We start from the raw sequence: 25,435 nt of genomic DNA on the forward strand, positions 1-25,435 counted from the left end.
AGGATGGAAACTAAAATCTGCTTTTCTAGAATTGTAGCAGGATTCCCCTAGTCTCCTCAGTTCTTGCAAAGCCCTTTCAAGAATCCTTCTTGAGGATTCACTGTAATTAAAGAAGACTCTTTAAGGGGAATTAAATAAGTCTCTTTAGATTCTCTGTTCTCCCAACTTGTAGGGGAAAATTGATCAAATTGGGAAGTGTTACTTTATGGTGTAACCCACTGATTCTCTAATTCCCTTCAGGGAGTACTCTGTGGGAAGCCTGAGCTGTAAAAGACTTAGTACCCCTTTCCCTCTATAAAGTTCACAGCTGGACTTCTAGAAGTTTTTTTATATACTACAGCAAAGTTACACCAAGTCTAGGTATCTGGGTAACAGGAGTTTCACTTCACGTAGATGGGATTAGAGCACTCCCTTACAGTGCATGTTAGAACATCATAGACTCCCTGCCACCTCCATCCCTTCCTCCACTTAATTCAGTTTATGGAAGTCATAGGCTTAATTAAAGAAACCACAGATTTTGTTATGCAGTGTAATAAATGGCTTAATTGAGCCAGAGACTCACTTCTATTTCCACAGTCTCTGCACAAAACATTAGGAGGGAAATGCAACTTTAAGAGATTGTAAATCCGTAACTCATCTTCGTAGATTCACCTATTTGATGTATCCAACTGAAAGATGCCAGTTGATCTCAATGGGCACCAACAGTTAGAAATCTGAGTTTCTTTCAGTCTCTTTTCTATCTCAAAGATAGGCCCATCACATAAGCTTTGATCTGTGCACTCAATTACTTCTATTGTTCCTTATATGCCTTGATATTAAAAACTGAGCAAACCTCTTAATCTTTAAGTGGTATTTCCAGATAAATATTGAAACAGCCACCACTTAGATAAAGCAGGACAAAGAATATGGGGAGACATGCTCTGTCAGTCTGTGGGTGTTCATTTATCAAGTCTCCAAATTATTTTTCTAACAAGAATCAAATTTGGACTAGATGATCATGTGTCTTGTCCAACCTTAATGATTCTACGAAGGAAAAAAACAGCAACACTAAAAAGCTTCAACAAAACTTCATTTGTACTGCTTATTAGCCCAGTATACTTTTTAGAGGCTTTAAATGCTGAAGAGAATAAATATTACTGGGTCTCTAAATAAGATTCAGAATTGAAATTACTTGACATAAAGTCCTTGTTCTGTCTTCAGACATGCCTGTTTTGATTTTCCTCTTTGTAAAATAACATGTTTGTCAGTGCACATGCTTACACATGCATAAACATACACGACATGAGTGGATACTAAATAAATAGTCCTATGGAGAGGGAGTACAATATTTCACTGATTGTAGAATGAAGCCCAATTTTATTGGCAGACTTCAATGATGCTAGACAATAAAACATTTGTAAATTTTGCTGCAGACAGTCTGGCTGGCAGTTTAGCAGCTATAATTTATTGTGAATAAATAATTTCCTGGAATCTCTGAGGAGTCATTTTAATGCAAAAAAAAAATATCTGGCACACTATACAATTTGTTTTCTGTTGTTTTGAACCAGAAATACTAAAAATGTTAGAACTGGAAACATTAACAACACCACCACCAACACATTGATTTCAAAGATAGTATTCTGTAAATGTCAAATCTCCCAGTTTCACATTGGTTTTACACATGGATAATTTGTGTTTACTTTGTCTTTATATTAAAGGCATGCCAAATACCATCTGTTTGCTGTTTCTTTTCTGTGTTTTTTCTCAGTTCCAGTCAGAGAGACTGTCCAGGTTAAAGAACTCCTATATTTCTGTAGAGTATATTTAGACTGTGTTTTTATTCTCTTAGAAATTATAACTTATAGCACAACACTGATCAGACCATTTTGAAAAGCTGTGCAATCTTGAAACTGAACAAATTTAAGAAAAGACTAAAAAGCAGCTTCAGAATGTTAGAAGCCAACTGAAAAAAATATAGACAGAGTCAATTAGTTGATTCAGTTCTGCTGCCATCAGCAAGAAAAAAAACTTTAGTTTCCACAGTTGCTGAATACATTTTTCCATGAGATACCTCACAGTTCCTGCCAGTGAACTATATATGTAAGTACTTACTGCATTTGTTTAAGTTCTTATTACCTTGCTGAATCCAAAAGATTCTGCATAGGAAACTAAACTAATGAAAGTGGTAGATTTATATTATCAATAGCATCACGTATATATAATCATTCCAAGAGACTACCACTTCAAGCTTTGTTGATACTCAGCAGAAATATTCTTAGAATCCACAGAAATATAATAAAGCTAAAATTTTTATAGGTAATGGGGATTGTAGCAGAAAATACTAGGTAATTCTGGGCCATACAGGTAGCGAGACCTATAATTAGTTTTTTTTTTTAAAAAAAAAAAACAGACTAGTGTTGCTGTGAGGATGGAAACGGTGAAACTGCAAAGTAAATTTAAGAATAAGAAAAAGGCTACATATATTTTGTGAGACTGGATAGCATCAAAAAGTTAACTGTGTCTTTGAACAGTAATTTGAAAAAATTATCTTCTTTGTGTAGAGAAACCCTATGTCACTGTGTTCCCATATAGTAATGATTTCCTTTTCATTATCTCTCTTTAGAGGGGAACTGTTTCCTATTTCAAGTGCAAAAATGGTATTACTATCAATGCTGCACCATTTTTCAATATTTAGGTATGAAAATTGATAATAAACAGTAGCAGGCTTTCTCCTGTACCTTAGTAGAGGGTTGGCTGCCACATCTATTTCTTTCACTTGGGACTAAGAGCACAAGGACTATTAACAATAGCAAAAGATCCTTCCCTCTACTCACAGGGAAAAAAAAATTCATTTCCAACCAGTGTTAGCACTTACAGTCCACTGAACATCCCAGGTACAAGCCATGATATTCTGATTCTTTTTTGTCTATCTCCTTTTATGTTGTTGAGTACTTTGTGAATTCAATGCTACAAAAGCGATGAAATTCTCTCATATAAATATTTCATTAAATTCTCTAAGGCTCACATTCAGCCCTTCTGGTTTTTTTTTTTTTTTTTTTGCTCAGACCTACATACAGTATCTTTCCTCTGCTTCCCTTGTTGCTGAAACAAGGATTGTTTCTTACAGTCTTGTTACTTACTCTCTTGGTATTTACTTAGTAGTTTAGTATACAGAAATTCAGATTATATTCCAGCCATCTAAGAATTACACAGGACACATTTCCTAACTCATAGGGACTTTGAGAGCAAGCATATATGCTGCTAAGACCATGTGAGTTTCATGATTTCATATTTCAGTGTGTGATGCAAGAAGAATGCATTTCAACATGGAATTCACATTTGCATTGCTTTCCAGCAGTATGGTTTTGCACTGGTTTCAGCATAGCTTGAAGAATAGCATAGTGCTCAGAACCTTATGAATGAACGGTTTTCTGGGTATAATGAAGTAAATCTGTTATAGATGTCATGTACTTAAAATAAACTCAGGATTAAAATGTATATCACTCCAAGTATTCATAATCCAAATGCTCATACTGATAATCAACAACCTTTCAAGAAAAACAAGTATTCCAGGTAATTTTGTGGTATCTGAACTACTTCTTGGTCATGAAGCACTAATATTCAAATGCATGGTGAATCTTACCTCCCGCAGATAGCTCATATTCCTGAATTATTCTAAAGTCTGGCCCTAGACAACTTGGTCAGTTTCTAGGTCAGCATTTATGTTTTATAGTGTCATGCAAAAAAAAAAAAAAAAACAACACCACAAACCAGAGATGTCATATACATTGTACAAGTAGATCAACAGAACCAGGTAACTCCTTTTGCTGATAATTTCATGTCAATCTTACAATAAAGTACTCTACCACTATGCTGTTTTAGTTCTAGATACTTTACAGTCAATAACTGTTGACTATATATTAGGTTCATATTAATTGCTATTTGCATGCTAAGCTTGTAGGATACTTCTATATCTATTAAGTTATAATTTATAATGTACTGTATTTAAGTCCTAACAAATCACATAGTTACTCAGATAAATTCCTGAGAGAGACAGGAACCTTGAGGTGGAATTATTTCACTCTGTCCTTTAAGAGATCACCTCAAAAAACATCTAAGTAGCATTTTTCCTTCATGGGAACTTTCAGTATCAGTCAGAAGATGTTCGCAGAAGAAACTTGGTATTCAGAATTCATCCTCGCACTGTTTTATTGTTTTAAAAGTTTAAAGAGTACTTTTTAAAAAGGGAAAAAGGAGAAAACAGCCTTCACAACAGAGGCCTCCAAAGATGAAGAGCCTCAAAGAACTTGCACATCCCTGATTGGGCAACAAACCTGCTTATGAACCTGTAAAAATCACTGCCTGAAAGATCACACATTAAACACACACACACAGTTGCCAGAATCAACATTTCCATCTATTCTTGTCATGTTCTGTGAGAAGAGCTTTTATTATGGCCTTTACTGCAGCCTATTGGTTTGTATTAAGAAAACAGAAAGTATGCTATAGTCTCAAAAACGGAGACCTGTACAAAGCAATTCCTAGGCTTACTCAGTGTTTAGATTCACTGATTGCTCATTTAGTAGAGTTAAACTTCGTCTAAATTCACTAATTACTAAGCTCACTTTCCAGTCCCAAATTAATCTTTTTGCTCCATTCCCTGCCAAGAGTTCTTTTACGCTATGTAAGATTTGTCTATGTATTCTTGATTTTGTAAAAGTGATTTTTTCCATAGAGGATATCTGTTTGTCCCACATATTTTTAGAAGGTGACTGTGTTGTATTTTTAGCAAGTGTTCTGAAATCCCAATATGTTCAGGATACATTATTGTGAGAAGTTTCACACTAGCAAGGATGAATGAGATCCTAACGAATGTGCAAAAGTTAATCTTTGAGACTTCTCAAGCACTGAAGCTAAGCTCTCTCCTCACAATGAATAGAACAATGAAAACTGAGGAGGGAACAAGAAGGAAGGAGGTAACAGAAAGACAGATTTTTATCTACGTTCATCCTGATATTACAAATAATAAAGGAAAAAATATTAAAAAAAATCACAAACCATTGTTTCGATATTTCTGCAGCTGTGACAGGGATTTTTCAAGGATATTTTCAAATTAAAAAATACTTTTATAAGAAATACATTCATTATAATAAGAAAACATATCAGAAAATAATTCTGATTTCAGATAAGTAATTTAAGAATTTTCAGCCCTAACAATGGACTGTATATTATTTTCTGCTCCTCTAAGGAAAAAAATACTGCTTCATTACCCAAATATTAATAAATCAGTGAGAAGAAATAGGTTAGGATACTGCTATGAAATATTCTATTAAAAAACCTCTGAGTTTCATAGAAAAATCTTAGTATGTATTTCTACATACAAGTTAACGTATGCATATGCTTACTATTTCTTTCTAGTTGGAAACAATCATTTCTCATCTACAACATAATTAAGAGCTCGTGAAATTCAATAAAAACATCCAAATAGAGTTTGGATTAGGCCTTTAAAACCAAAAGAAATGCTATGTAATTCTCTATCAGTGCCGTTTTGCTAAGCATGAAATCTTTTAGAAAAGTGCTTTCAGGGCCATGTTTTTTGGCTGTATTTGTATTCTTTCTGTTTCATGAAAAAGGGCAGGTAACTAAAGCCAAAAACGTGAAACATTCAAGATAAAATATTTGTTTATAATTACCCTATATGCTTACTAGTTGGTTGATAGTTTAATCAAATATTAACAACGTATCTAAAATGCAGGATTGTTCTTACAGGTCATTTTTAGACTACTTCCGCATAGTTTGAAGTGTGGTTTGTAGTTAATCTAAGACTTTTTAAATGCACTACAGTGTGCTACATCAAGTACAACACATAGAGAATAATACGAAAAAATTCTATAAGTACTAGACAGGATATGCATAGCAAAGTTGCCTTCTAGATTTTTTTGAGACAATGAGTGTTTAAGATTCAGAATCTCTTTGAGAGATTCAGTCAAGAGAGTCAAAATCCTCTCCTGTCCATCCCTAACTTTTTGGAAACAAATAATTGATCACTGTTGAAGTGTATGTTACATGTCATTTTATTGCCAACTAGATAAACAAAAATTTCCCATATTTTTATAAACATATAATTTATTGTAGCTATCTGTAATGATAGGAGGCAGTAGATATAGTTGTCTTTAACCAGCTTCAGGTCACCCCAAAAAAGGTTGCAGTCACAATTCAGTAATAAAAAAGGAAAAGCTTACCTCTTCCAGAGCATCAGGGCTCACTGTAAATTCCTACAGGAGATAAACTCCAAGGAAAGGTGATTCCCTTTCAGCTGCCAGCCCTTAAATGAGGTTAGGGAGGGATGGACCCAGGTCTACCCCTTTGGGTTGCACAGGTGAATTGCTTGTACCTGTGCTCCCAGGGCTGGCCACACCCCTTCACCAGGTGCCCAATCACTGGTTCAGGCCATGACCTAACAGTTCTCATACACTGTCATATAAAGTAACATATATGAAGGTATTAAAGAGGAATGGAACAGCAGTTTTAGCATATGTTGTGTAAGAGATGACACCAAAGTGATGAAGATACAAATACAGTCCTAGGATAGTTCTTTAATAGGTAGTAGGACTTGTGAAAGAAGTATGTCTATCTCCAGAAATGCAACGATATTCAATAGAATTTACCTTCTTAGGAAGGCAATAGCCTGTAACTAAACTAGGTAATGCTATCTGCTAAGATAATCATTTCCTGATGTTACATTTTAAACACTTCTACCATAAACTGATAAAAAGATAGATAATGACTAATTGGTTTACATGTGCAGAAAGGAGGATTTTGGTTAGACAGTGAAGAAAAGTTTTCAAATTGTAAGAAGTTGGAGATACATTGTATTTTTACCACAGTGAATCAGCTAGATGGGCGTTCTTCAGCAATGAAATACATATATACTCTATCTCTTTGTGGATTCTTCCAGCCATATAATAAAATTTCACATTAATGTTAAAGGGACAGGAAACATTGAAAATAACAAATAGCACAAAATGATCTTCCCTACATCTTCCCTACTTCTTCTGTTTCACGTAGGTGAACAAAAACTAATAATTAATGTTTTAATAATTATATGTAAAGCCATACATCTAAGAGGGAAAAATGTACATCACACTCCAGAAGACGTTGCTCTGCTTGGAACTCTGTTTTATGGTGACTTCATTGAGAGTCAAGTTGAAAAGCAAGACACTGAATCAAGTGACACTGAGTCCAGAGGGACTGAAAACTGGCTTTGGATGTGTAATCAAAGGAATAGGGGCCAGTGTACACTTCACACAGCAGACATAATTACCCAGTATATGATACTGGCATGTCTAGTGTAGTTTCTATGCACACAATCCAAAAATGATAAGGAAGGGTCAGAGAAGTCATAAAAAAGATTATGTGATTGGAAACCATGGCTTTTAAAGCTGGAGCATGAGTCTAATTTGTTTATCGTGGATAAAATAAAGCAGTGGACAAATATTAAACAAAATAAAAATGCTGGAATTAAAAAGTTGATAATTCAGACTGGAAGCAGGACCTGTATCTTTAACAATAAGATTAATCAAAGTATGGAACAAACTAGTGAGGGTTTGAAGCTCAGAATTTAAAAATGTTTGCCTGAGAGGAATTAATTCAGGGAGTTGTTACAGCTTTTTTATGTCACAAGGCAGACTAGACAAATGGAAGACTCCTTTATGGCTTTATAGAACATAACATGGCAAAAGTATCCCAGGCAGAAATGAGATTAGTGCAAGAGTTCTCAGTTTCTTGACTGAGAAGGAGGGTGAAGTGCCTATAAACTGTAATTAGGAATCTTCAGCAGATCTCTGATTTTCTAACCAATGCATTAACTGAACGTTTTCTCCATTGAAAACAAACCTAGAAGGATAGTACACTAGTTAGGATATCTTTGTAAGCATTAAAAGTATACAGTAGCTAGTGAACCACAAAAGACACTTTGCTTGCTTACATTGTGTTGGACCTGTAAAGTAGAGACTCTGTCCAGTTTGTTTAACAGCACAGATACTTGTCACTCAGGAATGAAAACTGGAATTATAGTACGATCTGGCCCCAACTGGATTTTATTGCAATGACATACAGAACTGACAGAGATATTTATGAAACTGGAAATTACAACCCACAGGAATGAGAGGATTTAAAAACCCTGGTGAGATGTAACATTTCTTAAGAACAATAGATTGCAACATTTTTATTCTGCAGTACTTTGGAAAATTTGTTTAATAACTCATATTTTTCATCATTCATGTGTATAATAATATGCATGTTTGTTTCCTTATTACGTCTTTAAATTCAGATGAAAATGTCTTTCCTCCAGAAAACACCCTTGATTATAAATGGCTGCCAAAGAAAAGTAAACATGCAGTTCCAATGAATAAATGTGCTGAAAGCTAATACCTTTTGAACTCTGAATCTTTATTTCTACTCTTTATGGAAATAAACACATTTGTGGTTTTTATTATTGCATGCAGAAAGAAAGTTTTTTTATCCTCCTCCCCTCATCTCCTTTCACTATCTAATCTAGCTACTGCGTGGAGCCTAATCACAAGATGCCTCTATATATCAAGCAGATGTTCAGTGGCAAAAGAAGATCAATGTCTGGCATACAGTTATATGGTGTTTTTAGACCGCATTGAGCACACTTGCTTGAAAAGCAATGTTTTGTGTCAGTATATCTGCATTTCATAAAAAAGAACAAGTGCCCACTTCAAGTTATGGATCACCACAATTGTCATTCCATAGCAATGTGTTTTACAGATGTCTGCAAATGAATCTTAGGCTGAACTCCTCTGGCTTCTGAGCCATAAGGAAGTATGATATGCTATCTGTCTGGTATTTAGATATTAAATTTTGTTTGAAGAGCAGTTAGAATCCCCTTGAATTCATTTAAAAACTACTGCATAAAACAAAACTTTCAGCAGTTGAGGTCTGACCCGCAGGTCTGACAGGTTTTCAACACATTACCTTTGGCTAGTGGTGATGTAGTAACAGCACTTTATTTCCTGTGAAGCAAACAACTCAAATCCATCAGCTCCTCCACAACATTTCAGGGCATTCTGACCCTCCCAGGATCATGGTCTTTATCTGTTATTGAGAGGGACAGTAACGAAACAGTGGCAACACAGGGAGCCATCCTTTCAGACTATGTCTGACAAAAGCACTATTACATTATCTGCTTCAGTGAAGCAGAAAGAGGAGCCCATCAGGGAGCTGGCTGAGCTTTGTAGTTTTCTGTTCTTCTTAGGTTTGGACAAGCTAGTGTGACCTGTGGGCTTCTCTAACCTTTGCCAGCTGGCAAGAGTTCCCAGAGGATAGTCTGTTAGTGAAGGTAGCTATGAAACAGCCTGATATCTCCAGTTTTCTCTTTGCCATGATGTGTCTGCACTGTCTATGATGAGAAGGCCATTGGTGGCAGGCACTTACTCACTGTCACCTAGTAAAGCACCTGTCCCCATAGGCTTATCCTCAGTATGGGGAAATGGCTCATAAAGCACCTCTCTACTCACCACTCCAAATGGCATCAAAGGTGAGTTACATATACCGTGTTTCGCTCTCTTTCTGGAGAAAATTAAAAAAAAAAAAAAAAAAGTTTAAATCCAAGTGTATTTTTTCATAGAATTTCTTTACCACATTTATTGCAAACAGAAACATGATGCTACCGTTTTAAACCACAAGAGAATCAGAACAAATTAAGCAATTTTTTTTTTTTTTTTTGCAAAATCTGTAACTAACAGTGCTTCACAGTGTTGTGGATTAAAAACATTTTTTAGCTCTCTCCTTTCTCTGTTAAAGAGCACAAAGAAAATGAAGATTAGTATCATATAGTTATTTGCTAAGAGTAGCTTCTCTAGCTACTCCCTATGGCCCTTATTTTAGTGCTTTGGCTACTGTATTCTGTGTATCCCATTTGGTAATTGGTTTCATTTATGCCACCAGAAGACCTTGGGTAATCTAGCTCTTCTGCTGCTTGGCAAACAGGCAAGAGTTTCCTTTTCCATAGCTGTCCTTATTCTCGTAAGTGTGGAAAGTGTACCAAGTAAGTACAGTGGTGGCCAAGACAAAACAAAAGAAAAACATACTATAGCTCAGTCTTAATTAAAGTCTTTCAGTTACATGGAAATATGGAGAAGTGAGAACCAAATCTAAGAAGGAAAAAAATTATGATAGCATCTAAATGTTTCCTAAATTAATTCATTCAGAATTACTAATGTTAAAACAGTGAAGTGTAACTGGATAATGTGAAAAAGGCTATCAAAAAATTAAGTACCTCTCTTTCTTTTCTCATGTTCCTTTTCTGCCTTGGCTGTCCATCCAAATTTGAGTGCTTCAAGGTGTTTGCTTTATACCTGGCACATTTTGAGAACTCTGTAGGTGTAAATAAAATAACTTATATTATTGTATAGGGCACCCTTATTTTCTCTCTGATTAAACATTTATGTGACCCCATGACTACCTCAAGGCTGCCCTATGATGGGCTCAGAAGGTTCTTGTTTGGTATAAACAGTGAAGATGTGGGGCGGGAGTGCTTAAGTGGAAGGTTTGCACTATCATTTTGCCATAACACATAGAAAATCTCTGCCAGGACATGTGCTATACTGATGACAACTGTGGGGACTATGCAGTCAAGGAATCTCTTCACCTCCTCCCACCACTTACTGAATAGTGTTGTCTACGACAACGTACTAAGGCCTCCCTTCCATCCGCACCTCCGCGTGCAGGGGCATACGGGACACATACACGGTATGTAGCGCCGAAATGCCAATTTAATGCTGCGCAACAAGGCTACTTATACCCGTACACGCGACCGCCCCGTATACTCGTGACCCCCCCTGCTCCTCCCAGGTGCTCGCAGGCACCACCCGCCATGACTCCCCGATTCCTCCCTTGGTGCTCGCAGGCACCACCCATCCCATTTAATCCCGCAAATAGTTTCCCACTCAGGCTGATTAATAGTGTGCTGGCCCTACAAGGCAACCTTGTTCTTCACAGTTGCTACACTCAGTGGTTGCAAGTGTTTTTTTCAAATGTGTCAGAATTAAACACTATAAATGCTCCATTTCATTTTGCTTCAGGAGTCCACTCTCGTGCTGTTATACCCATAATGTATATTGAAGTTAAAATACAAGTTTATTTAGTTGGGATTCTTTTGCCTTTTCTGCCCTCCTCCATCAACATCTTCAATTTCTCTTTTTGACACTGATTACCTAGGAACTACAATATTACAAAATTAATCCAGATAACTTACTCCTTTAGCTATTCAGTGTATTTTTTTTCATCCTCTTTTTCACCTAGGTCATTGTTCAGTCTTATATTCCACTTGAAAAAAAAAAACAAAAAACCTTCCAACTCTTGTCGCTGCTTCTCTTGTTTCTTTTTTGTTCTTGTTTCTTTTTAACTGTTGTGCATGGGCATCTCTTTTACTATCTTGCTATTCAGGACTTGAAAAATGTTAAAGAAGTCCACTTTCTTCACTGATTTCTCTTCAGTCCCTGCTGAATTACCTGGCTAAAGCAAAAAGCTCAGAAATGTACATAACTTTCTCTACTGCTAATAATTTGCATCACTCTGTGTTAAAAACTAAAAAAAAAGAATAAGAAATAAAAATTCTACTGATAGTAGTGATAACACTGAACTGTTATTTGGTATTTAGCTTATTACATTGTAGGACACCTTGTGTAAATTTGTCCACAGAAGAATTAAATAAAATAATTCATGAAGTTTAAGTACAGGAAGGTCTTTAATATCAAGAGAACCTCTCATAAGGTCACCATTTATAATATTATCTTCTAATTATGCTTTTTAAAATTGCATATATTATATTTGTGCTTACAGTAAAATCTATTTTACTTAAGAACCAAACGTTATTTGTTTTGCTTTTAAGTTAATAATGAGCAACATTCTGGGAAGATAAAATTTTGATTAATATTGATGGTTTTTTTCCATATAAAATCTGAGGTCATAAAAATTGTGGTTTGAAATATAGCATAACAATGTTACCCCACTATGCTTTGCAGTTCTGATGTTAGATAAGTTGCAGCTTCTGTATATGATCTGCTTCTACTGATCAATTTGAAGTCACAAGAGCTCCACATGGTGTGGAGTGGAATTCCTTGCCATAGAAAAACAGACTTCCATATAAAGAAATACATAATATGAAGTGCATCTGTAGTAGATGGAGCTGATGATGATCCAAAAGATGTTGTTGAAGCCGAAGTTTTCTAAAAACTTACAAATACCTTCCTTAGATCATATAACGATCTAAGAGAAAATTTGAAAAGAAAGCGTAAATTCTTCATTGGCAGCCCTATTCAAATATATGAATATGGCACATAGGACAGCAATTAGTGAACAGAGTCACTATTATCCTCTGCAATCATTTCCAAACAAATGAAGAAAAAAGGCTGCAAAGCCATATGGTACATGTATTATAAAGGAACCTGTTCCACTCCTTAGACGTACTATTACTGCTTTTGACACAGCTACAGGAAATAAAACGCTACTGGAATGCAGACCGGGAAAATGTATTCCCAGAAGGCTTTGCAAAACTAGAGGCTGGAATCCTTGAGTGGAAACAGACTTTGCAAATCTGCCTCCTGCTCTGCAGCTTAGAGGATCTGCTCAGATGTAAAATACATTCTACAAATGTGGTCACATGTAGTAGCTGTGCTGTTGAATGCTTATGGAAAGAATTGAGAAGAAAGGAAAAAAGAAAAAGACTTAAAAACAAAGGGGGAAGTGTTGTCACGGGAGGCTGGAATGCCACCTAGTAAAGAACTGTTTTCAAGAGAGGAAGCAATAAGTCAAACAATTCACACTTAGTATGCAAAATTTGATTGTTTTTTAATTTATTGATCTTCTTAGCATATTGATAACCTGAATTAAGTATATTCTTACTCATAATACTGCTTTTTTTCTTTTTTGTCACCAGTGTTTTATAATTTCTGCCATTCAGCCTAAGCACTGGACACTATGATCACTTGGAGTCTTGAATAAATTTGCCTAGTGGCAGAGAGAGTGTCATTTTTCCTGTTCTACAAGACTTGGTCACATAAAGGTAAGACTTGTATGAGGTATCTAACAGCTACAGCTGAATATGAATACTATCAATAAGAAGATTCTGGAAATTAACTGTTCAGACCTTTTGGTCAAACTGGTGCCATATGCATGGGAGAAAAATATAAGGTGCAATATGTTTAAATTTTCTTGGATTTGTAAGCACCCAAATATATAGGGAAAGAATATTTTCCAACAAAAATTCCATGTGTTGATTTTTATTGTGTGTTTTAATATTTCACACATTTTACTGCCTCAGCTGCCACCAGCTATCTGTAGTTAGCTGGACATTTTAAAGTAATATTAGGCACACTCAGAAAACGAAAACAAAAAAATCCACAACTATGTTTGATAAAGCCTTTGAGTATCATTTATTTATATATCTGTTTCTTCTTTTGGCCAAGCAAGTAATGGAAAATATATTGCTGACACTTGATACCCAAAATCCTTACACAGAGCTATTTTAAAAATTTTTTAGAATTCCATTATGCAGGATTGCCTTTCCTAGATTGACCTCCACACAAAAGAAATTCAAATGACAGATAAAGGAGTTATTTTCCCAAAGATTTATTCTGAAAATGTCTTAAAATGACCTAACAAATGTGCATTTCAAACTTGTTTTGTTGGTTTTAAGAAGCAGAACTTGGAACAGCTTGTTAAAGGAATTTATTTCGCCTCAAGCATCACATTACACTTTCTAAAAATATATGATACACAAAACAAGTAAAAATGCTTTTATCACATTAAATTGTATGTTTTGTACATGCTAAGACCCTTAAATCAATAACCTACTGAATAAATAATACTATTTATTAAACATGTTTCTGCTTCAAGATACCTAACATAAGTCTGACACTTTTGCTCTGAAATGGAAATAATTAATAATCTACAAATAAAGTATATATACTATAAGTGAAATGAAGCTTGAGTAAAATAAGTGATTTTGATTTAAGTGATTGATAAGTGATATTTGATCTGCAAGTGACTTGAGCTTCACTGCCTTCTGTGGGAGAGGACTTGGCTTTACTGAATGCACTGTGTCTAATACAAATGGATTTAATTCTGTATGCTCTAGAGAAATTAGCAAGAATAGTTACATCTCATCATAAATATAGCCTGTAAATACTTAAATCTTCTTCAATGGCCTGTGCATATTTCATTATTTGCTTATTTGTCATTTGTCTATGTTGATAATACATCAAAGTTTGTCAAAAGTTACAGTTTTGGCCAAAATTAAGGTTCTTTTCCAGGTCTCACATCGAGGCATATAGGCTTGTAAAAATGGAGATAATTTACTGACATATAAACACATGAACAAGTATTTCCTTGCATCGTTTAAAACTATCAGTGCTCCATTGAACAGTCATATGTGGTTGCACTACGCTTACAAGAACCAAACCTAACAGAGAAGTTACATGTATAAGGGTAGCTGTAGAATATTCTATAAACAGCTGTGTTGGCAGAAGAGAACAACAGTCACTGGCTTGTCCTAACTAATCTTGATCAGTCTCTGCTAGAGGCTTCTGCTCATTGGGATCAGGTTACCAAAGCCCTAAATTTCCCAGACCAGATCTTATGTATGTCTGGAAATTCTGTCTCAGTACAGTCTATGGTCCTAATGCTAATTAGTATTTGTGACCTGGGGAAAAATGGACAGATGTTAAAATTTGCTGTATGTATTTTCCACCTCATTGAGCTGGCTCAACAAGCTAAATAAAACTGGTTTGCTGTGATTACTACACACAAAGAGCTAACCTCTTCTCTTGAAATGTAAGATTAAATAGTGAAACATTTACAAAAATAACCACTCTCCAAAGTATTGAATCAAAGATGTGGTCACATCCAGTTCTGCTGACACAGAAATGTATGAAAGAAATCATACCTCAAGCCTGAACCAGGCTGGTTACACAGTAAGCCACATCTGGAAGGCTGCTGATTTCAGCTAGCAGTGAGCAAGGAGCAGTGGAAGGTTACAAGCTCCTCTCTAAGATCACCTGTGCCTGGAACAGTCTGTATGATCACAGGCTGCCTCTCCTCTCGCTGTTACCCCCAGCATACCTTTAGTTGTCCTAAGGGCAGGTAATCCAAAGGCAGGCCAGGTTCACTATTTATAATGGTGGGTTGGTAAAGGAGATAAGATCACCAGCTGAGCTATGCCACTGGTGTTTCTCTTTAGTCCATTATCTCATTTTTTAGAAGTCTGTGTTCATTGCCTGTGCAAGATCTCTGTGGTATCACAAAAACGCACAGCTGTTCAGAGCACTAAAGCAAAGATCTCAAAGATCCTACAACTCAGTTTGCATAGTCCAGACAAGAAATGGGAAGTTCAGTTACTAGACAGTAAAGTGACAATATGAGCTTTCCTTGGGAAGGTTGTAAAAGAGAACTGAGTTTAAAAAGAAAAGGGAGAACTGTATACCGGAAAAAAATATTATTTTCTTCCCTCTATATTTCCTTTTATTTCCTAGAAACCATTGTGAGAAGCATAAAAGATAAGACAAAAAAAAAAAAAAAAAAAAGAGAGAGAAGGCAAAAGGAGTAGTAAAGAGGAATATTAAGGAATAGAAAAAGAGAGTATTGGCAAAAGCGTATTTTCTTTTGTGCAGCATCATGAGGGTAAACAAAAGGAAAATAATGTGGGGAGTAGGTGGAAAGACAATTAATGGACTCAAGATGCTGTAAGGAAGTTCATGATTTTGGCAGCAACACCTTAGATAGACTAGAATGGGAAAGAACCCAACCAGTGGAAGGCAATATTTGTCAAGGAGATGATGAGGATGAAGGAATAGCACTGGAAAACTAGGGACAGTATTAAGACTAAGTCTCCAGAAACACATCACACTGGCAGGGTTTGAATCCACTTTAGTGGCATGTGTCCTTTGGCTTTTGAGGCTAATGTGGATCTATATAATGGCAAAAGACATTATTCTTTAGTAATACTCATGTTTATGTTTTTTATAAAAGAAGAAAATCTCCTTTTGGTTGTGCCTCAATACTTTGTGAAAATGGAAACAAAATGGAAAAGTGTATATTTTTTCAGTTAGTGGATGAATTGCCAATGGAACCAAATGCATATAGGCTTAGTGTTTATTCAAAGGAATGATTTGTCATCATAATTAAAACAAAATCTATTTGCAAAAATGACGGTGAAGTTTCACTTACTTGAAATTGAGAAATGTTAGCAATAATACATTTTTCGCATCTGCACTAAAATTAGTAGATTACAACCACCGCTGCTGTCAGTTAAGTTTCTTCCCTTAATTTAGTCATTACAGTTCTAAAGGTTCCAGTTCAGCTCTTTTGGCTAAAAAATCAGATCCTGCAAGAAGTAAAAACTATAAAACCTTACAGCTGTTGTGAATGTCTTGGGTCTAATACTGCAAACATGCATGTAGGTAATTTTACGTGCATAGTGAATCCCATTTACTTTTAAGGGATTACTTCTGTTACTAAAACTCCTCATGTATGAGGACCCTGGACCTGTTTTTCACTTTTTCTGCCATATCCTGGCAGTGTTTTAGTAAGTGAGATATTTAAAAATGATCCCAGACAGGAACATGAACTAGTCCAAATGGAGCAATTAATAAATGGCAAAAAGCACTGTAACAATTAGGACAGCAAGGTTTGTTCTATAACTAAACTTGTGACTTCTGTAGAAGCTATAGAATTGGACTGAGAGCCTCTTATAACTTTGCTTGATTCGTTCCCTCCTTTTCACAAATGAATAGAGCTATTCATTTCAATGAAACTTTTATGTGTGGATCTGGAAAGCTGTCTGAGCGATTTGCACAGCTCCAGGTAGCAAATGTTTGTGGAATCCCAGAAGTTACACAGCCTGTAATACTAATCTGAATGGCCTCAGTTCAAAATAAAGTGGCTCAGTAGAACTCACTCACTGTAAAAACTAAAACTACATGGTCAGTCATACCAAATAATTGGATACTTTTAACATGTCAGGGCAGGGAATTAAAGAGGAATCAATCTTCCTTTACCCAGGCCAATGTACAGGACTGGTAGAGATGGAAAAAGGCTCATGACTTCTAAGTGTTGATGTCAAGAAAAAAAATGAATGTAAGGAAGTTCATTGAAGATTTCATCTGGTCCTTACTAAAACAACAAAAACAATAAAACTAAGAACTTATTCACTTGCAGATGCACATTCAAATTTGTTTGCTATTTTATGCACTTCTACAGCCTCTGATCAGTTATAAACAGGATTTGATTAAATACTCTTAGTATTTGAAAAGGTATGACAAAGATGAACAGGACACAATGTCTGCTACTTCCCCATGGTTTGCTAACCCTGTGGTTAGCTTGACTGAGGAGTTATCCAGGAGGATAGTCCCTCCCTTCAGTGAAGCTGATAATTAGTGAAGTAGAGGGCCAACTAAAAAATAATTTTAAAATTGATGCTCATTTAATGATTCAATTTTCATGTCGAATTAACCTTTTGCCTAACTCTTTTTTTCCACTTCTTATCCTAGGCTTTCCTTTCTGCCTGTGTATTTACTACATCATTGCTGACCATCACAGGGAAAAGTATTTGGAATTACTACAGTTCTTGGCGTATTCCTTTCTATAGGCATATTTCCCTGATATTTGACTGCCTCCTAAGGAGGTGTATTTAAGTCCCATTATGCAGGCAATTTGATATCTGCATGGAAATAACAAGAATAAATAAATACAAAGTCTTCTCTTAAAGACCTTTATTTCATGGCCACTGGATGTGACCATTACTCTCCAGTATAGAAATGTACCTGTCTGCAGTGACAAATGATACATTTTATTTGCAGCTGGATTTAAATAGAGCAGATTTAAGTAGCTTATAGCTGTCTTTGTAAGGACAAGTCAGAACTTTCCTGTGAAAAGAATTCAGAGATAGATACTCAGGAAATAGCAACAGCTTTAATAAATCATCAACTGAAATCTGTGAAAGCTGTTTGCATAAGGTTGAAGGGAAAGGGAGTGAAAGAGAGAAGCATGGGACAGATTGTAATTTGGGCTAAAAAGAAAGCATTTTTACTGTAACACGCCCTGCTGTACAAAATGACTCAGAAAGGCAACAATTACATGGGTTGCTCTGAAAGTAATGCCTCTTATTTATTGCTGTGGAAATTACAACAGATAGAAAGAACACAATAACACTATTTACAAATAGTGCAAATTCTCAACTACAAAACAATATTTTTCAACATAGTCAACATCAGTAGATATGTATTTCTGCCTGTGATGAACAAGGGCCTGCATGCCACTCTCGTAAAAGTCTGCACCAGCAGAGGTGACTTGCTATCGCTACTGCTGAAACACACTACCCACCACCTCACTGTGCTCACATCCACTATTTGGGCTCCAAAAACACTCAGCAAACATCAGTATATGTTGGTGGGTGCCATTTTTTCCACATGGATAAATTCAATTCCACACCTTTGCTTCATAGGCACTTCCATGTCAGACACCATTTTATGAGACTGCCCCTCTGCTGCCATCTACCGCACGGCAACAGAATACAATTAAATATCTATGGGAAGGTTCAACCTCTCCTGCCATACCACCACCATCTGCCTCTGATGTCATCAGCCAACATAATAAAACAAGAGGCATTACTTTCAGAGCAGCCCTTGTAAGTAAAAAATCATGCTGAGGCACAAAGCTGCTGACATTAAACATCCATCCTTGAGGTAGGTGAGCAGGTCATGTTTTGCCTGACACATTTCCCAGTGAATGCTCATTGGGTACGTACACACTTTCATACACATTTCTATGTATTAGAGAAAATGTAGGTAATTACACAAAATGTACTGTAAAACAAACAAACAAAAAAAACAACACTCAGAACAGTCTTACTATTGAGAATACTTTACATCTTTAAGGGAAGAATTGTTCTTGAATTCACTGCTTTCAAGTTCCTTGCTCTCCTGCTGGCTCAAGAAAATCGTACAAAACAGGAAATATCTATGCTTCCTAGTGAGAGGCCAGAGCAAACTCACAGGGCACACATGAAGAAGCATGAGTGCCACAAGTTTTCTGAACGATGCTGAAGTCTTGTTTCCACAGTAGTGAGTGTAAAGAAATTTGTTGCTGAGCTACTCCAGAATATCTGATAAAATATCATTGCTTTCCACGAACAACATACGTTTAAGATACCATACTGGTACACTCAGAATATGAATTAAGTTTGTAAGATATAGCTTTAAAAAACCTCAATGAATATGGACCTTTTTAAACAAAGTAAGAATTTTTTATTTATTTATTATTATAATGACTGTCAGGAGGTCAAGTTCAGTTATCCCCACATAACCCCATTGAACCTACTCAACAAGGTCACAGCACTGCAAACCAGGGCAGAGTTTAGCCCACTGTGTAAATTTCAGGAGAACAAACCTTCGTTGCAGAGCTCAAAAGAATCCTTGTGCTTGCTGAAGGAAAGGTATAAAGGGGTGCTTGTTAATACTGACCAACACAGTCCACTTTCTGGAAAAAGAGAGGGTATCTTGGTAGAAACCTGTGGTGCTCATACCCAGCAAGGGGAAATTTCAAGAGAAGAAACCAACTTGAATTTTTTTTAAAAAACACTACGTGCTCTGTTCATCTTTATAATTGTATGACACATTCCTTACAGGATAGGATTTTCTGCAGGAAAAATCAACAGTGACTAACATTATCATGTAGTGTTTTTGACTGTTTATTATATTTTTCCTCTTTAATAAAAAATTATTTTCAGAACTCAACATGTGGGTACTTATGCTACCCAACCTTGTGTTGTGAGTAGTAGTATCTCATTATCTGAGTCCTGTTTATTTTAAGTCCTAGAATTTTTTTAAGTGGTTGCTGGTATTACTGCAGAGGAACAAAGAGCAGTGTGCTTTGGTGAGTTTATGTGTGAAGAAGAAAGAAGGAGAGGAAGGAAAAGAAGAAAAAAAAAGTTATTATATGATTCTGAGAGGCAGTCATTTAAATATAGTCTTTTTTAAGTCATCTTGGGTATGCAACTCTGACATAAAACCAGGAGTGGATGGTATCCTTTCAAATTTAGTATTTAGGCATCCTCACAGAGAAAAGCTATGCTCTCATCACGTCAGTCATTTGGCCTCTACTATTGCCTACAAAATATGCAGATGAGAGTTCTTTAAAGGTTAGATAGCACAGCCCCAGGGCACCATGTTACTGACAATGCAGGATACTGGATGTGGATATGAGTTCCAGTTTGGCTGTCGTGGGTTGATCTTGGCTAGCTGCAGTTGCTGCCCTGCTTCCATTTGCCTGAGAGGGCTTCTTCTCAGAAAAGCTGCATTCTCATACATTCCTAACTGTGAGCAGTGAGTTAACCAGCTTCAGGGCTTGGTGACACGCAGAACGTAGATGGATTTTGATGCTCTCATTTTGTCCCAGTATAGACACAGTGTGCTTTGCTTTGCTTCTTGAGTTTTGCATGCCTGAAGGGAGGGGTCAGAGAATTTAGCAGTCTCTGTCTACATATCCCAGTGAATGTCTCATTTTAGAAAACCTGTAAGAAATGTACTTTAAGCAGACAATCAGAAGCACAATCTGACTCAATGTTTTCATAAAGCATTGTTCTCTTTAATGTGATACTCTTGATGGTTTTTATGTAGAAATTCACTAGCCATATTCAGGGCTTCTGACTCTGAAAAAAATCCAACTGTTTCTTGTTATCAGTGGTTTATATTTTTTGCTTCAACTTTTGTGGAATTTGTATCAAAAAGTCTTTTTGAAATAATTTTGTCAAAAGTTAAATGCAATATAATATTTCCAAAACAGTATGGAAATCATGATCCATCTGTAAATTCTCTATGTACCACAGTCATTTATTACTTCATACTGAAATTTGAAATATGACAACAAAGCAGTGGCAAAGCCAAATAAAAAGCCACACCAGCAAGGAACATCTGCAGAATTCTATGTAAAAAATGCACAAATGTTATAAATTATACCTTTTCTGGCTTTTCTTACAGCTATACAACCTCACAATCAGAAAGAAGGGAAGGACTATCAAAATATTTCCCATTCAATCTTAAGAAGCAGATGCCTGTACCATTTATTGGAAACATTAAATAAAACTCTCTGTACTGGCATATTCAAGACAGTGTAATAGCTGATAAAGAGTAAAAATGGAATCATTAAGTTCAGTATAAAGTTTAAGAAATTTCAAATTTCATCTTTAACACAGTTTGTACTGTTATCTCCAGTTGATTTTGCTAACAAGTAGAAAGGAAGAAGGAGAAGCACGCGTATATCACACTGAGAGGGCACGCTAACATTTTGTCAAAAAAATTATTTTTTATTGGAAAACATCAGCCTGTGGAAAATGAAATGCTCACAAAAGGAGGCAAGTTTCAGTGACTTTTAATTTTGGAAAAGAATCTCACATAATTCCAAGAATAATATGCTTTTTCAAACACTTCTTTTAACACACAAAATCATTATTTTAGAAAAAAAAATAAGCAGGTTGAAATGGAAAAAAAGTCAGAAGTCATTTACATTGATCTGTAAACTCTTTCAGTCTGTTGATTTATGGCCCTTTTCCAGAGTTTAAGCTTGTCTTAATGTTTAGAATAGGAAACCTCAAAAATCTGGAGAAACGTCCCAGATAAACTGCTTCACAATCAGCAACTGATTGCTTACACTGAAATACGGTCTCCACCACTGAAATCATGTGAGAAGGATTGGGACTCAAAGTAATGCAAAAATTTCTGGCCACAAAGCAGATATTGTATGGTGAAGCATGCTTCAGGAAGATCTTCCAGTCATAAAATCCTGTATTATATACTTGCTGACTTGTAGATAAGTGTATATAATACAAGTATTTATCTTATCAGCCACATAACATTTCTCAATGCAGTTTCTGATATCAGCATGTTATTATTTCATTTTGACAAATATTAATTTGAAATTCTTCTGATTTTACCTACTTCTGAACAGTAGGATTTTGCAGACAGGTTGCATGTGGCCACACCCTGCATCCAAAAGTTTGAAAAGGAACATGATAACACTGGACTATGCTATGAAATCTTTTTTCTCTGTATTGTAGAATGAAGAGTTGCTTATGCAAAGCCTACCAGAGGACACCTCAGACATCTCAGTTGTCATGGTACTTCCCTCATGCCTTGTTATAAAAGCAAAGCTGCACTTCACGTTTTTCCTCATTGTACACTGTTTTAGGAACCCTCGAGCATGAAAATACCTTGTTTGCAATAACTGGATAGAAACTGGAAAAAGATCTGTAGTCTTTCTAGCTGGAAATGCAATTGGAGGAAAGCTATAAATTGCAATATTGAAAAATAAATGGTGATGTTATGGAGACATTTACTACTGCACAGATATTTCCTTATGCATATAGATACTCTCATTTAGACCTTTTCAGGGGAAATCATTATTTATTTATAAATAAAATAGTTAACTTTTCCCATCGGGTACAGAAGTCTGAGAGATACTGGTGCTTCCAGAAGTGACACTGAAATGACGAGCAACAGAAACAATATGTCATAACTAACAGAGGCAATTTTATACAAGGCGAACATTGTGTGTTTGTGTTCAAAGATTTTAAACTTTGGCTGTTTTCATTAAATGCAGTGAATGATATATTTGTATATAGGTTTGTGCTATTGACAAAAATAGATGTTTGTCAGCAGGGGTTGTGGTGAGGTGGGGGTCAGCCTCTTCTCTCGTGTAATTGGCAATAGGACTAGAGAGAATGGCCTCAAATTATGCCAGGGGATATTCAGGTTGGACATTAGGAAATAATTCTTTGAGAGTGGTTAGGCACTGGAACGGGCTGCGCAGGGTGCAGCACGGAGGTGGTGATGACACTGTCCCTGGAGGTGTTCAAGAAACATTTAGGTGTTGTACTAAGGGACATGGTTTAGTGGGGAAATATTGGTGGTAGATGATCTTGGAAGTCTTTTCCAACCTTGGTGATTCTACAATTCTGTGATTCTCTGAAGTATATACTCATGTCAGAAATTAAGAGTCTTGAAAAATGATGCTGAGTAAAGTTTCATAAATGCATGCATCAAGTGAAATCAAAGATTTGCAGGATGAAAATAATTAAATACAGAGAGCAAACACCAAGTACTTTTTACATCCTGTTAAGGTCATGCATGTAGTGGACTACCTGAGAGAAGACGAACTGGGCTGTATCACAGTCATTTCATCGCAGAAAGATGAGAGAATGTTTATAAGCGGTTACCAATACATTAAAAAACCAAGCACACAAAATTCCTGTTTGCTACCTCTGACTTATTCTTTCATCAAAACTGAACTACTGCATAGTGGTCCTGCATCAGTTAGTAGTCTGCCCACAGGAGGAATGGAAATGCAGACTGAAAGTGCCACCTGTATTCAAAACTACACCTTTGTTTCCACCTTCTACTCACATTCCAGTCTTTAAACTTTGCTTTATTTGTCAGTGGCTTGTTCAATCATGTTGGAAATGGAATCGAGAAAATCATGGAAAGATGGAGCCTATGTTGCCTTTTGAAATAGACAGTGCTGGTACATATTATACATTGAAGATTTACCTCTCCTGTCACATCAATGTCAATCATAGAAGCACTCAGTTAATTCTTAATGCCTTCAAAGAATACCCTTTTCAGGTAAATCTTGTTCAGGAGTAATCAGTTCTTCAAAGAGAATATAGGAAAATGTACAAAAATGAATTTTGAAACATATTTCATCAAGTTAAAATGTCTGCACCCTTAGAATAACCAGACAAAGAACTAGAATTATTAAACGCAGGCAAAATGCATATCTTTCTGTTAAAAACTAGTTTCGAAGAACATCATTAACAACAGCAACAAAACAATAACAGCAAAAAAAAAAAAAAGCAGAAAAGCAGAGGTTTTTTAGTAGTCACATATGCCTGAATTTTCTGTTAGAAAATAAAATCCATAGCTTTGTATAAATTAAAATTGTTATAATATTTGAAACATTTTAAAAGGTGAGTGGTAGTACTAGACCTGAATTTGCCTGTGGGACAGTGATGTAGTCTCCTCCATTACAATCAGCTATTACAGCCAGCATGCCAGAAGCAGACAGTCTGGCCACTTGGTATTCCTGTCAGTACTATGCCTCTGCGTGCTGATCCTTTTGTGTTTGGTAGACCCATGCTATGGGAACACCTCAGAGTGCGATTTGGTTCCTACTCTGAAGACCAATGCTACATTTTGGTCTGAATATAAAAACTGTGTTACACAATTGCATGCAGTGATTTGTGATTAGTTTCTATACATGAACCAAGGATACACGTGAGCTATGAAAGTCACAGTTGATTTGGAGGTCTCATGGACAACAACCAGAAAGAAAAAGCTGCTGTTCTGGAATATGGCCTCACTGCTTTCATTACTTCTGAAATTCTTGGACATCTTAGATAAGGTGATGCTGAGGTACATATTCCCTCACTGTGCAATGTTTCCTTCACTGCACGTGGGCAGCCATCTACTTTTATATCATTGTCAATGGTTTACGGGCGTTCGGCCCGGTTCTGTGACGAATGGGGCGGGGGACACACAGACCCATGCCCAGGGAAAGGGAAAAGGGAAAAAGGAAAAAGGGTAGGGAGATAGGCCTGAGAACAAAACAGTGGCAACAATCTGAGGAGAAACAAACTAATTTACTAAATAAGATAAGAGAATGCAAAATAACACAATATAATACAATATAATTACAATTTAAGCTGATAAATCCAATACAATGAGAGAGAGTGTCCAAAATTAAAGTAGGCCTTACTCTAATACCGACGGTGAGACGGCTGGGGAGCGAGATGCTGCCAGGACAAGAGATGGGCAGAAAGAGAAACAGGTCTCGTGATCTGCAAGTTTTTATCTTTCCCTCTGACTGGAAAACAGTAACAGGGGAGCAAAGTCCTCTGGGGAATGTAGTAGTTGTTCTCTTCTGAGAACCAGGTACATACACTACATGATGTTATGATGTGGAATACCAATAACCGAAAATCATAAAACCATGACAATCATGTAAACAAATGTCAGCAATTCTTTACCTGCCTCCTGAGACAGAATAGCATTCTAAGTGTAAAACAGAGCTGGAATTAAAAACAGTATTTTCTCATTTTTGGAAGTCAATTACAATAAGTACTGTTTGGGAACTACCTCCTTATTGTTCAAACATACTTTTAGGATATTTTGCTTCTTAACAAGTATATTAAACTGAAGTAGACAAACAGTTAACACTAGGTATTAAGAATATTATTTTAAGAATAGCTTTCAGGTATTGTTTGCAGTATCTTTCCCCTCTCCCTGCGCTTCAGCTGACATGTCTGGAGTACACTTCTGGTACTTTCTTGTATACTCTACTACATGTACATGATGTATTTCATAAATGTTTAGAGAGACCA

General features: G+C 36.1%; 1 protein-coding gene across 14 annotated transcripts in view; it reads left to right on the forward strand.

The window, feature by feature from the left end:
- COL11A1 (collagen type XI alpha 1 chain) overlaps positions 1-25,435 on the forward strand; it is a 257,188-nt gene that overhangs the window by 32,229 nt on the left and 199,524 nt on the right. For 8 of the 14 annotated variants that reach the window (XM_021404549.1, XM_021404560.1, XM_021404547.1 and 5 more), the window contains exon 2: positions 12,944-13,069. The gene's annotated coding sequence lies outside the window, so the exon portion shown is untranslated. Of the gene's footprint in view, positions 1-12,943; positions 13,070-22,114; positions 22,175-25,435 lie in introns of all 14 variants that reach the window. The other 6 variants (XM_021404548.1, XM_021404553.1, XM_021404557.1 and 3 more) reach the window with 1 other exon arrangement.

Source organism: Numida meleagris, chromosome 7 (genome assembly GCF_002078875.1).
Source record: "Numida meleagris isolate 19003 breed g44 Domestic line chromosome 7, NumMel1.0, whole genome shotgun sequence".
Lineage (NCBI taxonomy): Eukaryota > Metazoa > Chordata > Aves > Galliformes > Numididae > Numida > Numida meleagris.